Raw genomic sequence first — 10,425 nt, 5'->3', positions numbered from 1 at the left:
CCAATGAACCTACCAATATTTTATTTATTTAAGCTCCTGGTGCCCCACCTGCAGCCCTTTGGCACATTTGTTCGGTCCTTGGGATCCCTGCAGACACAAATCTGTTTTTCCATATTGCCCTGCTATAGTAGTGAAATTAGCAGTCTCATATGTCTCCTGAAGCATATTATTGGAAAAGTGGAAAACTTGGAGCTCCCTGAGTGAGGACCACCTGTGTGGTAGGGAAGGAGCAACCCAGCTGAAAGGACTGGTAGTGTCAGGGATCCCGGGTCCTCGGCGGTGCGTGCATGCGCAGACTGCCGATCCGTCCCAGCCGGCGAGCGCCGAGTCCTCGGCGATCGCGGCGGCGGCCGCGCATGCGCAGTAGCGATCGCGGCCGCACCAATGGGAGAACAGGGCGCTCTATTTAAAGCTGCCCTGTGCATCTCCAGGTTGCCACAAGGTCTTGTTCCTGTCCTGTAAGTACGCTTCCTAGTTGCCAAACTCTGCCTGTTCTCTTTTATGCTTACCCTCGCCTGCTCTGACCCCGGCTCGTTCCTGACCATCCTTCTGCCTGACCCTCGGTACCTCGTTGCCCGCTACCTGTTGAACCTGGCTTGTGACCCCGACCATTCTCCGCTTACTCCCCCTGTACCACGCTGCCCGCACAATACCGACCCGGCTAGTCTGACCTCGCCCACTCCTGACAGTCGCCCGTCCATCCCGCTGGGATCGGGATCTGTCATCCCATCCATCCCGCTCGGATCGGGATCTGTCATCCCATCCATTCCGCTTGGATCGGGATCTGTCGTCCCCTTCACAGCAGGCTCAACCCGGGCACATACCCCCAGCGGGACCCCTCTGCCGCCGCCGGGGGTGCCCAGGAACGCGACCTGGTTTCAGTCTTGCACCAAGTCCATCCCCACCATCAGGGGCCCTGGTGAAAAGGCAGACTGGGACTTAGACTCCGCGTCCTGGGAAACCCCGTGCCGTGGACCACTAGAGATCCCGTTGGGTGGAGCCTGACAGGTAGCAGCAGCCAACCTGCAAGCAGTACTGGAGAGAATCTGAGTGAGTACACCTGCACCCCCTGAGCGGATAGGGGAAGGAGCACCATATTAGCCCCCTACTAGTGACTGTTACCTCATTTAAAGAACAGGCGCCAGATCCCCTGCTCGGGAAAAGTCTCCAGATTGCTGGGTGAAGAAGAGTTCATCTAGGATCTGGAGTGGTACAACTAGGAGATGCTGGCTAGCACTCCAACAGAGACTGTGTCACAGAAGAAGAAGCTTGTGAATAGTTTCAGAAAGTTTGTCCTTAGTTATCAGTTTCCTTGGGAATCCTATACCACCCTTATCCTATCCAAGTTTTATTCCCTTTAATAAAATACATAACAAAAACTTAAGGACTGATTTCTGACTCTGAATGCAAGCTTGTGTGGAGAATGTAGATTGACTGGCTGTGCAGAACTATAGGGGGATCCAATTCATCAGCAACCCCTAAGAGGGTAGTGCTACACATGCCCATTGTGTTTGACCATATCATGTGGTGTGTCTGCTGTCTCTGACACTGAATATTCACTGAATTTAATGTGCTGCCCTTTGGTGATGTTGAGGGTTGCACGTGAGACCCCTCATATTAAGAAAGTTGACCATCACTGATTTACACAGTGCTTTACATAATGTACGTTCACATCTGTCCCTGCCCTCAAGGAGCTTACAATGTAAGGTCTTTATCTTACAAACTAGTGCCAATTTAGACAGGATCCAATTAACCTAACATGTCTTTGGAGGACACTGGAATTCCTGGAGGCAACCCATGCAAGCACAGGGAAAACACGCAAACTCTATGCAGGTAGTGTCCTGGTGGGGGTTCCAACCAAGGACCCTAGTGCTGCAAAGCAGGAATAATAACCACTAGAGTTACAGATGCCACTAGGATACTTCTGAGTGTGTCAGATACCTGGCTGTCTCTGCTGCCCACATTGGTTCCACCTGCTGTCTGCCACATCCCAAATGCATTCCTTCAGAGCTACAGGATGACACTAGTGACATGGCACCATATTTGTATATGAACTGATAGTGAATAGATAGGCGCTGTACTTAAATATAATATGAAATCACCTTACAAGCCCAAAAGGATAACTAAATACTGGTAATCTGTGAATGAAAACCAATCAATGGTTATCCGGCAATTCACAGACCAAACAATTCACAAAACAATAACATCAATAACTAAATACTCCTAATTTGATAAAAGTGCTTATGCTTCCACCATGTGCTGAATAAACTGAAAATGTGACAGTTCCTCTTAAAACTCAAATTGGTGACATAAAGATCCATGTGTCCACACCTCGGTGCAAAGGCAAACGAATGGCTCACTCACTAGACCTATATGACCCCATTACAGTGGTCATATATAGCACTGTGTTTTATAAACCAGGATATACTCTGGAGGTTCCTCCATGTATGGTCACCATCACCCACACTTCATAGTTGGATAGCCAGCAGGACTGATGTTAATTTGCCAATATATTCCCAAACCATAATTGAAGGGATTAAGATAGGAAATCCTTGCTGTTTATGCCATAAAACTCGAAGGAATCACAACAATGAAAAATCGTTCTAACTGTAGTATTTAATAAGGCCACAGCAAGAGTTAAAACAAACTTGATACACTCACATGAATCAGTGCCTGAGAAGCTGGCACCAGCATGTATCGCCTGTGTATTCAATTAAGATGGCCGACGTGCGTTCCAAGCCTCTGTCCCGGCTGGACGTGACATCACTGGAGCCTGGATATGATGGAATCCCATTTGTTCTTCGACGCCTGCCATGTCCAGGCTAAATATATATAGGGTGAACCCCTTCTTTGATTGGATAAATAACATTAACTAATGATGTCTTGAGAGATTGGCTCCGGAATAATGGCCACCAAAACTGAATAGTATCAGACTCAACAGGCTGCCGCAATGAATAATAGCATCGACTTCATGGTATAAAAAACTTCCAAAGTAACTATGCAGCCTGAACTTATTAATGCATTACTACATTAAATAAAATAAATTACCTGATTACAGTAAGTGCAAAAAAGGCATGTAAAACAACACAATATTCAAACCATAATAGATAAAAAATAAATAAATGAATGGACATACTAACAACTTAACCCCCTTTTTTTTGAGGACTGATTCTGAATGCTTAATGTTTAATAATATATTCAATGGAAGGTGCTATAACATAATCATTACATTTTAATTTTTATTTAATAATAATTAATATCTAAAATGTATAAAATAAATAATAAAATACAATTAAATTAAAAATTCCCTGAGACTATTCTTAAAGGGACAGAGTCACATTGAGTACCTAAAGTAACCTTTAGTGGATGACCTCTCATTTGGGGGTCACTAAGGTCAACATGAAAGGATAAGAGATTAAAACTAAATTACATTTAATACATGGGTTGACCTAGAATGGGTGGCCTCTCATCTGTGAGTTCACCAAATCTGGTCAAGGAGGTTTGGGAGTAAGCACTACTTACCCTTGTTCTTAAAGAGACATAATTAATTTCACATTGAGTACATAGAGTATCCTATAGTAGATGACCTATCATTGGAAGGTCACTAAGGTCAACATGAATGGATGCGAGGATAACACTAAATAACATTTGGTGCCTAGGTTGGCCTAGAATGGGTGGCCTCTCCTCTGGAGGAACTGTCACATTTTCAGTTTATTCAGCACATGGTGGAAGCACAAGGACTTTTATGAAAATAGGAGTATATAGTTATTGATGTTATTGTTTTGAAAATTGTTTAGTTTGTGAATTGCTGGATAACCATTGATTGGTGTTCATTCACAGGATTACCAGTATTTAATTATTCTTTTGAGCTTGTAGGGTGAATTCATATTATATTTAAGTGCAGTGCCTATCTATTTACTATCAGTTCATATACAACTGTCACTTTCACTTTTTATGGGCAGCTGTAAAACCCCCTAGGGGGCTAATTAATTGGATGTAGATATGCATCTCAATGACAGAATGGTAAACTAGTGTAGCACTACCCCCTTAGGGGCTGCTGAGTTTGTTTGGGTCCCTCTATGCTCTGCACAGCCAGGCCAGCCTCCTGTACACTTGGCGTTTTGCTCATGTGCCTGAGTTCCTGGTATTATCATGCAGGATGAAGGCGGAGGCACAATCCAACCCCGCTGCTGGTAGCCTGTTAAAGTCTATGAGAGGTTGGAAACTGTTGTGGCTGGAGGGGGCTGGATGCTGTACTAATGTTTAGAGCCATATGTGCCCGGGGCGAATGCCTGGCATGCAGACGTGGCTGCATATGGCCCTAAACATGCAACTCAGTAAAAAGCACGTACTGAGGTTCTTTTTTTTTTACATTCTTTATTTAACATTTTAAATGGAACAGACAAGGATGCATGTAGGGCTGTACAACAAGTCAGTTAAAGGACAAGGCCAGAGCAGAAAACATACAGAACGCTAAACAAGGTGACCAGGATATTGATCCACATGACAATTTAAAGTGTCTCAACCAGGGCTTTTTTTCTCAGAGAATAGGTGCAGGTACTCCCTCCCCTCCAAGTTACCCCTTGTTTCCCACTACCCACCCCAGTGCACCATCTTTGGTTCCACTGCCTACCCACCTACCAGTAATGCCCCTTTTAGAGAAAGCAAAACCAAGTATCATTTTGTGGTGCTAAGTCATTTGTATGGAATTTGTTAATAATAATAATAATAATAATAATAGAAAAGCAGCAAAATAGATCCCCTGCTACCAGCAATAATAGCAGCTTCAGTAACTTTATATCCCCGAGATACAATGGACCCCGCACATAAAATACCCCCCAAAAAATAATAGGTCCACTCCAACAAGAGATCTCCCCAGCAACAATTGATTCCCCAATAGCCAGCAACAATAGATTCCCCAATAGCCAGCAACAATAGATTCCATAATAGCCAGCAACAATAGATTCCATAATAGCCAGCAACAATAGATTCCCCAATAGCCAGCAACAATAGATCCTCCAGCACACCCCAGCACCCCTTACCAGTAAATACATTCAGTGCTGGAGGTGTTCCCCCGTGTTCCTGCTGAAAAAAAGCCCTGGTCTCAACAATCAGGTTGTTAGCTACCTCACAACCCATCCAAAAAGTATATATTTTTTTAAAAGCAAAAAAAGCAAGGATGAACAAAAGAAGCACTTTGCCTACTCCATTGGGGTTAACTACAGAAAGAACATTTCTTATGGTCCTGTGCTGTGCTACCTCTGTCTAATGCTCCTTGTGTGTAAGTAGGTCTGCAGTGGCTCAGAGAGAATGGTATTTGAACTAATGAACATAAGGGGCCAAAATCTCACAGGCAATCTCACAGGTGAGGATTGGTAACTATAGGAATTTAGTTGTTGGGACTGCCATGTGGACAGTATGGATGTGCAGATGAAACCTGGAGCCATTCAGCAGGAAGGTTGAGTCTCAAAGTAGCTTTTTTATACAGTATCTGATTGGAATATACATTTCCAGTCAATATAACCTATTCATAACCTTCCTATCAATACAACTGAGACTAAAAGGACAAAAACCAACATGTTTGCATCCACCTACTTTTGTGCCCTGTTATGCTATTTATGGATTGGCAGCAGCATTTGAATCTGATTATATTATTATCTTGTCCTGGATAGGAATATCTAAGTTACAAGTATTTGGTGACCTTGAGATATGGAAGTGGAATGGTTTTCATCCTGTTATCTGCCGGTCTCTTGTTTGAAATTCATACAAACATTTTACAGGTAATCAACCAAAGAGTAAAGGTCAACTTTGGTTTTAGTATTTACCCAGTAGTATTTACAGCAGATAGGGCCTGCCGTTATCCATGTACAGAATCGGTTTGTAGCAAGAAATTGAATTTCTATAGAAAAATTGTCTCCACAGGATATAGTACTTCAAGATGCAAAAAAAAATCATGCTTATTATTTGATGTGTTGATGTGTGCTGGAGTCTATTGTTGGCAATAGCAGCACAAGAAAACATGTGTTAACTAGGGATGGAATTGGGTTCAGGCTGGGGCTATGACTGACTTTATGTTCAGCCGAACCCAGAAGTAAGCTGTCATTATTGGTCAATGAGCTTTGGGCAGGAGGTGTCCCGCCTCGCAGCTGCATGAATAGAACTGGACGGTGTTGCTCCTAACATTCACATCTAAGGACTGGTGAGCTGCAATACTATCAGTTTTTGTTACTGCAACCTATTAGATTGCTTTTGGCATCACTTAAAGTAGTGGTGAAAGCATATCCCTGTGTCTCAGAACATGGGGTGTAGGCATGCCCTAATACCAATCCAGGGGACTAGTAAATTCCAACCAGCCAAGGTGAATAAACAATAAAGAGCGGCCTCAGCCAACATGTCTCCACCAAACCATGTGACGTGGTTTGGTGGAGACATGTAGGTTGACGCCGATCTTTATAGTTTATTCCATGGGCTGGTTGGGAGTAGGGGCAATCCTTTCCTGTTTACATTGATAGTCTGGCTGAAAAAAGACAAAAGTCCATCCAGTTCAACCATTAAAAAAATAAAAAAAAGTTATAATCCTGTACCCACAGTTGATCCTCCTCTTCACTGAAGCATGACCAAAGCAGAGCACCATAGGTAGGTATACACATCTTCCCTTCACAGAATAGATAGAATAGGCTTAGAATAGGGGGTGAGAGTAGGTTTAGGCTAATTTAGGTTTTGACTGGAATTACACTTTTACCACTTTATGCCCTCCTGCAATGAGGACAGGCTGCTGCTGTAGACAAAGCAACATATGGGTATGTTACTGCTTACTACCAGGTACCAGGCATGCCCTCATGCGTCCCACACTGAGGTCACCAGCTGTGATTGTAAACAGCGGGAGCCTGTGAGCAAGTCCCGGCCAATGATTCACAGCCAGGACCTGCTGATTGACTGTGTACAATCACAGCTCAGAGCTCTGTGTTGTTGAACAACACAGAGCTCTGTACAGAGGGAGTAATCTTTATGTTTTTCATCCCTGTAAAACAGGGAATAGATTAGTAAAAATGGTTGCTTATATCAATTAAATACATTGGTATAAGCAATCATAATGTGTAAAAAAAAATCCTGATCACTTGCCCAGAGTAGTACAATGTTACTATGGTAACACTTTAATGCTCTGGTCACAGTGTGTTGAAAAAATAGTAAATAAAAGAAAAATTAATTTAAAAAAATAACTGAAAATAAAAATGAAATATATAAATATATATATATATATTTATTTTTTTCTTTTTTACATACTGTCACCAGTCAGTGTTCCTGATCACCGCCACACTAGTTATATGATAATGCTGTACTGGACTGTGACAATATGTAAAAAAAAAATAATTGTGAAATGTGTTTTTAATTTCATTTTCCAAAAAAATTGTGACAAAAAATTGCAACTTCAAAAAACTCGCAATGCCTCTAACTAAACACCTGTCTATTTTCCAAAAATGGGTCATTTGGCATTGTCAGATATATCTACCATAGTTTGTGGACTCTATAACGTTTTTACAGACTAAATAATATACATTAAGTTGGTTATTTTCACCAAAGAAATATAGCAGAATACATTTTGACCTAAATTTATGAAGGAAGAGTATTTATTTCAAAATGTTATAACAAAAGTTTCAGTATTTTGTGTTTATTTAGCAAAAAATAAAAAAATCAATGGTGATTAAATACCACCAAAATAATGCTCTATTTGTGTGCACAAAATGATAAAAAATGTTTATGAATACAAGGTGGCATTGACCACACAATTGTCATTCAAAGTGCGACAACACTGACAGCTAAAAATTGGCCTGGGCAGGAAGGGGGTAAAAGGGTATTGAAGTGGTTAAGTACAAAAGTAGTAAGAAAAAAAGAAGCTAGTAGGTTTGGGATTATTAGACAAAAAACCAGCTGTGTTTTGAAAAAAATATCACCCTTAACTATACCATCTTCATGTTTAATACTTTCAGCTCAGCATATACTGTTTTACTGAATACTACGCAAACCGCTTTCATATATACCGTATATTTTATTGATGGATATCAGTCCTTTACAAAGAACCAGTATGGAGCAGAGAGCCACTGTGCATCTAACTCAACTGAACAATGTATTAACATGTTACAATAAAAGCTTTTAGTATCCTAGTCATAGAATTTTTTTCCCCTTGTGTGATTTGCTGAAATCAGAGCTGGGCAGTTTATAAACCTCCCATGAGGTTTGTGGGACCTTGATCTTGTTTCGTGTTTGTGTGTTTTCATTTGTATTATATTCCTGTATTATTTTGTCTATGAGAACTGGTTTTATAATGCTGGCCAACATCATTATTCTTATGAAGAGGATCACAACAAAGACGCAGGAAGCAGAGAGGACAATCAATGGATCTTCTGCATTATATGATCCCTGATAAGTGTCCAGTGTCAAAACATGAAACAAGATCTGTTTCTCACTTGAAAAGCAGAGTCACGTAAGTTACAGTATTGATGTTCTTCATAGTAATGCCTAATATTGTGCAAATATCCACTAACACTGACAGCATTAAACAGGTGTATTGGAGCAACTGAGGATATTGAGATTGTTGAGTTGGTCTACCAAAACATTTCTGGTTCTTGCTGTTCTTCAATATTGAACTCCAGGCAAATATAAAAGGCAAATGAATGCAGATCCTCATATTATTATTACATTATTAAAAGGTTAGTTTATGTTTGAAGGAAAAATGAAAAGGTGAACCAACAACCCTGTTTTGTTTCAAATACCATTTTATGCATTGACATACTGCCTCAGACCCAGTCTGTCTGGACAATGTGGCCATCTGCTGACTTGGCACCATCCACAAGCAGCTTAACTCTTCAATAAGACACAGAAGTTGAATCCAATACAATTTTACTTCAGATGATTGGAGTACGGAGGATGTTTTTCCACTCTTTTTTAGTGTACAAAGACAATGACGTTTCTAAGCCCCATCTCTGTGAAGAACTAACATTATCTAAGGGAACTTGGAAAAAACTTGGAGGATCTAGCTAGAACTAAACAAACACTAAACAGTAGGGCAGGACAGAGGGAGATACCAATTCACATAATAACCAAGTTGTAGTGGTCCAGAGCTGCCAGTAGATATCAGCATACTTCAGAACAATAGTAACCTGTAGTTTAATACAACACAGAAAAATGCATATATGACAGTTCACAAGCATTATAAGCACTTGAATTTTACCTAGCCTCAGCCTCTTGCAGTCCCCGTATAGTATAGCTTAGACTAGAAGAAGCAACACAAAGAGCCAATAATATGCTGCGGTGATAGCAAGGGACATAGAAGGAGAGAGCAGAACACAGGTACTAAGAAAGGACATGCTGATAAAAGGTGAGAGCAGAATGCAGGTACTAAGAATGGACATACTGATAGAAGGAGAGAGCAGAACGCAGGTACTAAGAATGGACATACTGATAGAAGGAGAGAGCAGAACGCAGGTACAAAGAAGGGACATGCTGATAGAAGGAGAGAGCAGTGCTTATGTGCTAACAAGGGATATGCTGATAGGAGGAGGAGCTGAGCTCCTGCTGCTTCCCCTTTCACTGTCCAGTCACAGACTAGGGAAAGGACAAGATATGTAAGTTCTACTTAATGTTTATCTAAGTGCCCAAAACAAAAAATAATTAATTGCAGTTTACCAATCTATAGATGTGGTTGAATTAGATTTCTTTCTTCAGACTTTTGTTTTCCCACAAATGTGGGCTTTATGGTAGAGTACAGGACTGCTGTTAGAACCCATGGGGCCTCATACAGCCAACCCAACAGCCCCCCCCCCAAAAAAAAAACCATAGTTCACTATGGTTCAGTTATGAATGAACACAGTGAGTGAACGGTACGGAACACTCATTGTGTTCATTCAGGAAAGGGGCTGGTAAATGTGACATATTAACTTGACCCTTCCCCCAACTCTCCATCCTGAAGGATGCTATTGTGTGCTTGCAGCTCATGGTGGGAAGGAGAGGAGGGAAGCAGGCAACACTGTGGGGGTGGAGGCACATGGGGACCTGGGTAGCAGGGAGAAATGTATGTTGCACAGTGGGGGTGATGGATTTGGGGGGGTCAAGTCAATTACTGGAACCACAGTATGGCTCTCTCTGCAGCAGCTGAAAACCTTCGGGAGGGAGAGTAGAAGATGTTGGCTTTCAGCTACTGTAGAGGGAGCTATACAGGGGATTGGTTCCAGTAATTGCCCCGCCACTGCACCGATCACCCTCTCTGCCCACATCAGATTCACCCAGCTGCCTGGGCCCTGTACAGGAGGACTGGTGATACCCCCTTATCCACGGCCCTGATAGAGTAGCTAAACATAAGTCTCTCCTCAGCAGCATTTGTAATAAAAACGATTACAAAAAATAAAGTTTTATTACTCAGACAGGTAC

This window comes from Staurois parvus, unplaced genomic scaffold (assembly GCF_062004578.1).
Source record: "Staurois parvus isolate SC_StPar_1 unplaced genomic scaffold, SC_StPar_1.0 ptg000009l, whole genome shotgun sequence".
Taxonomy (NCBI): domain Eukaryota; kingdom Metazoa; phylum Chordata; class Amphibia; order Anura; family Ranidae; genus Staurois; species Staurois parvus.
The sequence above is the reverse complement of the archived record's forward strand: the minus strand, read 5'-3'. Positions refer to the sequence as shown.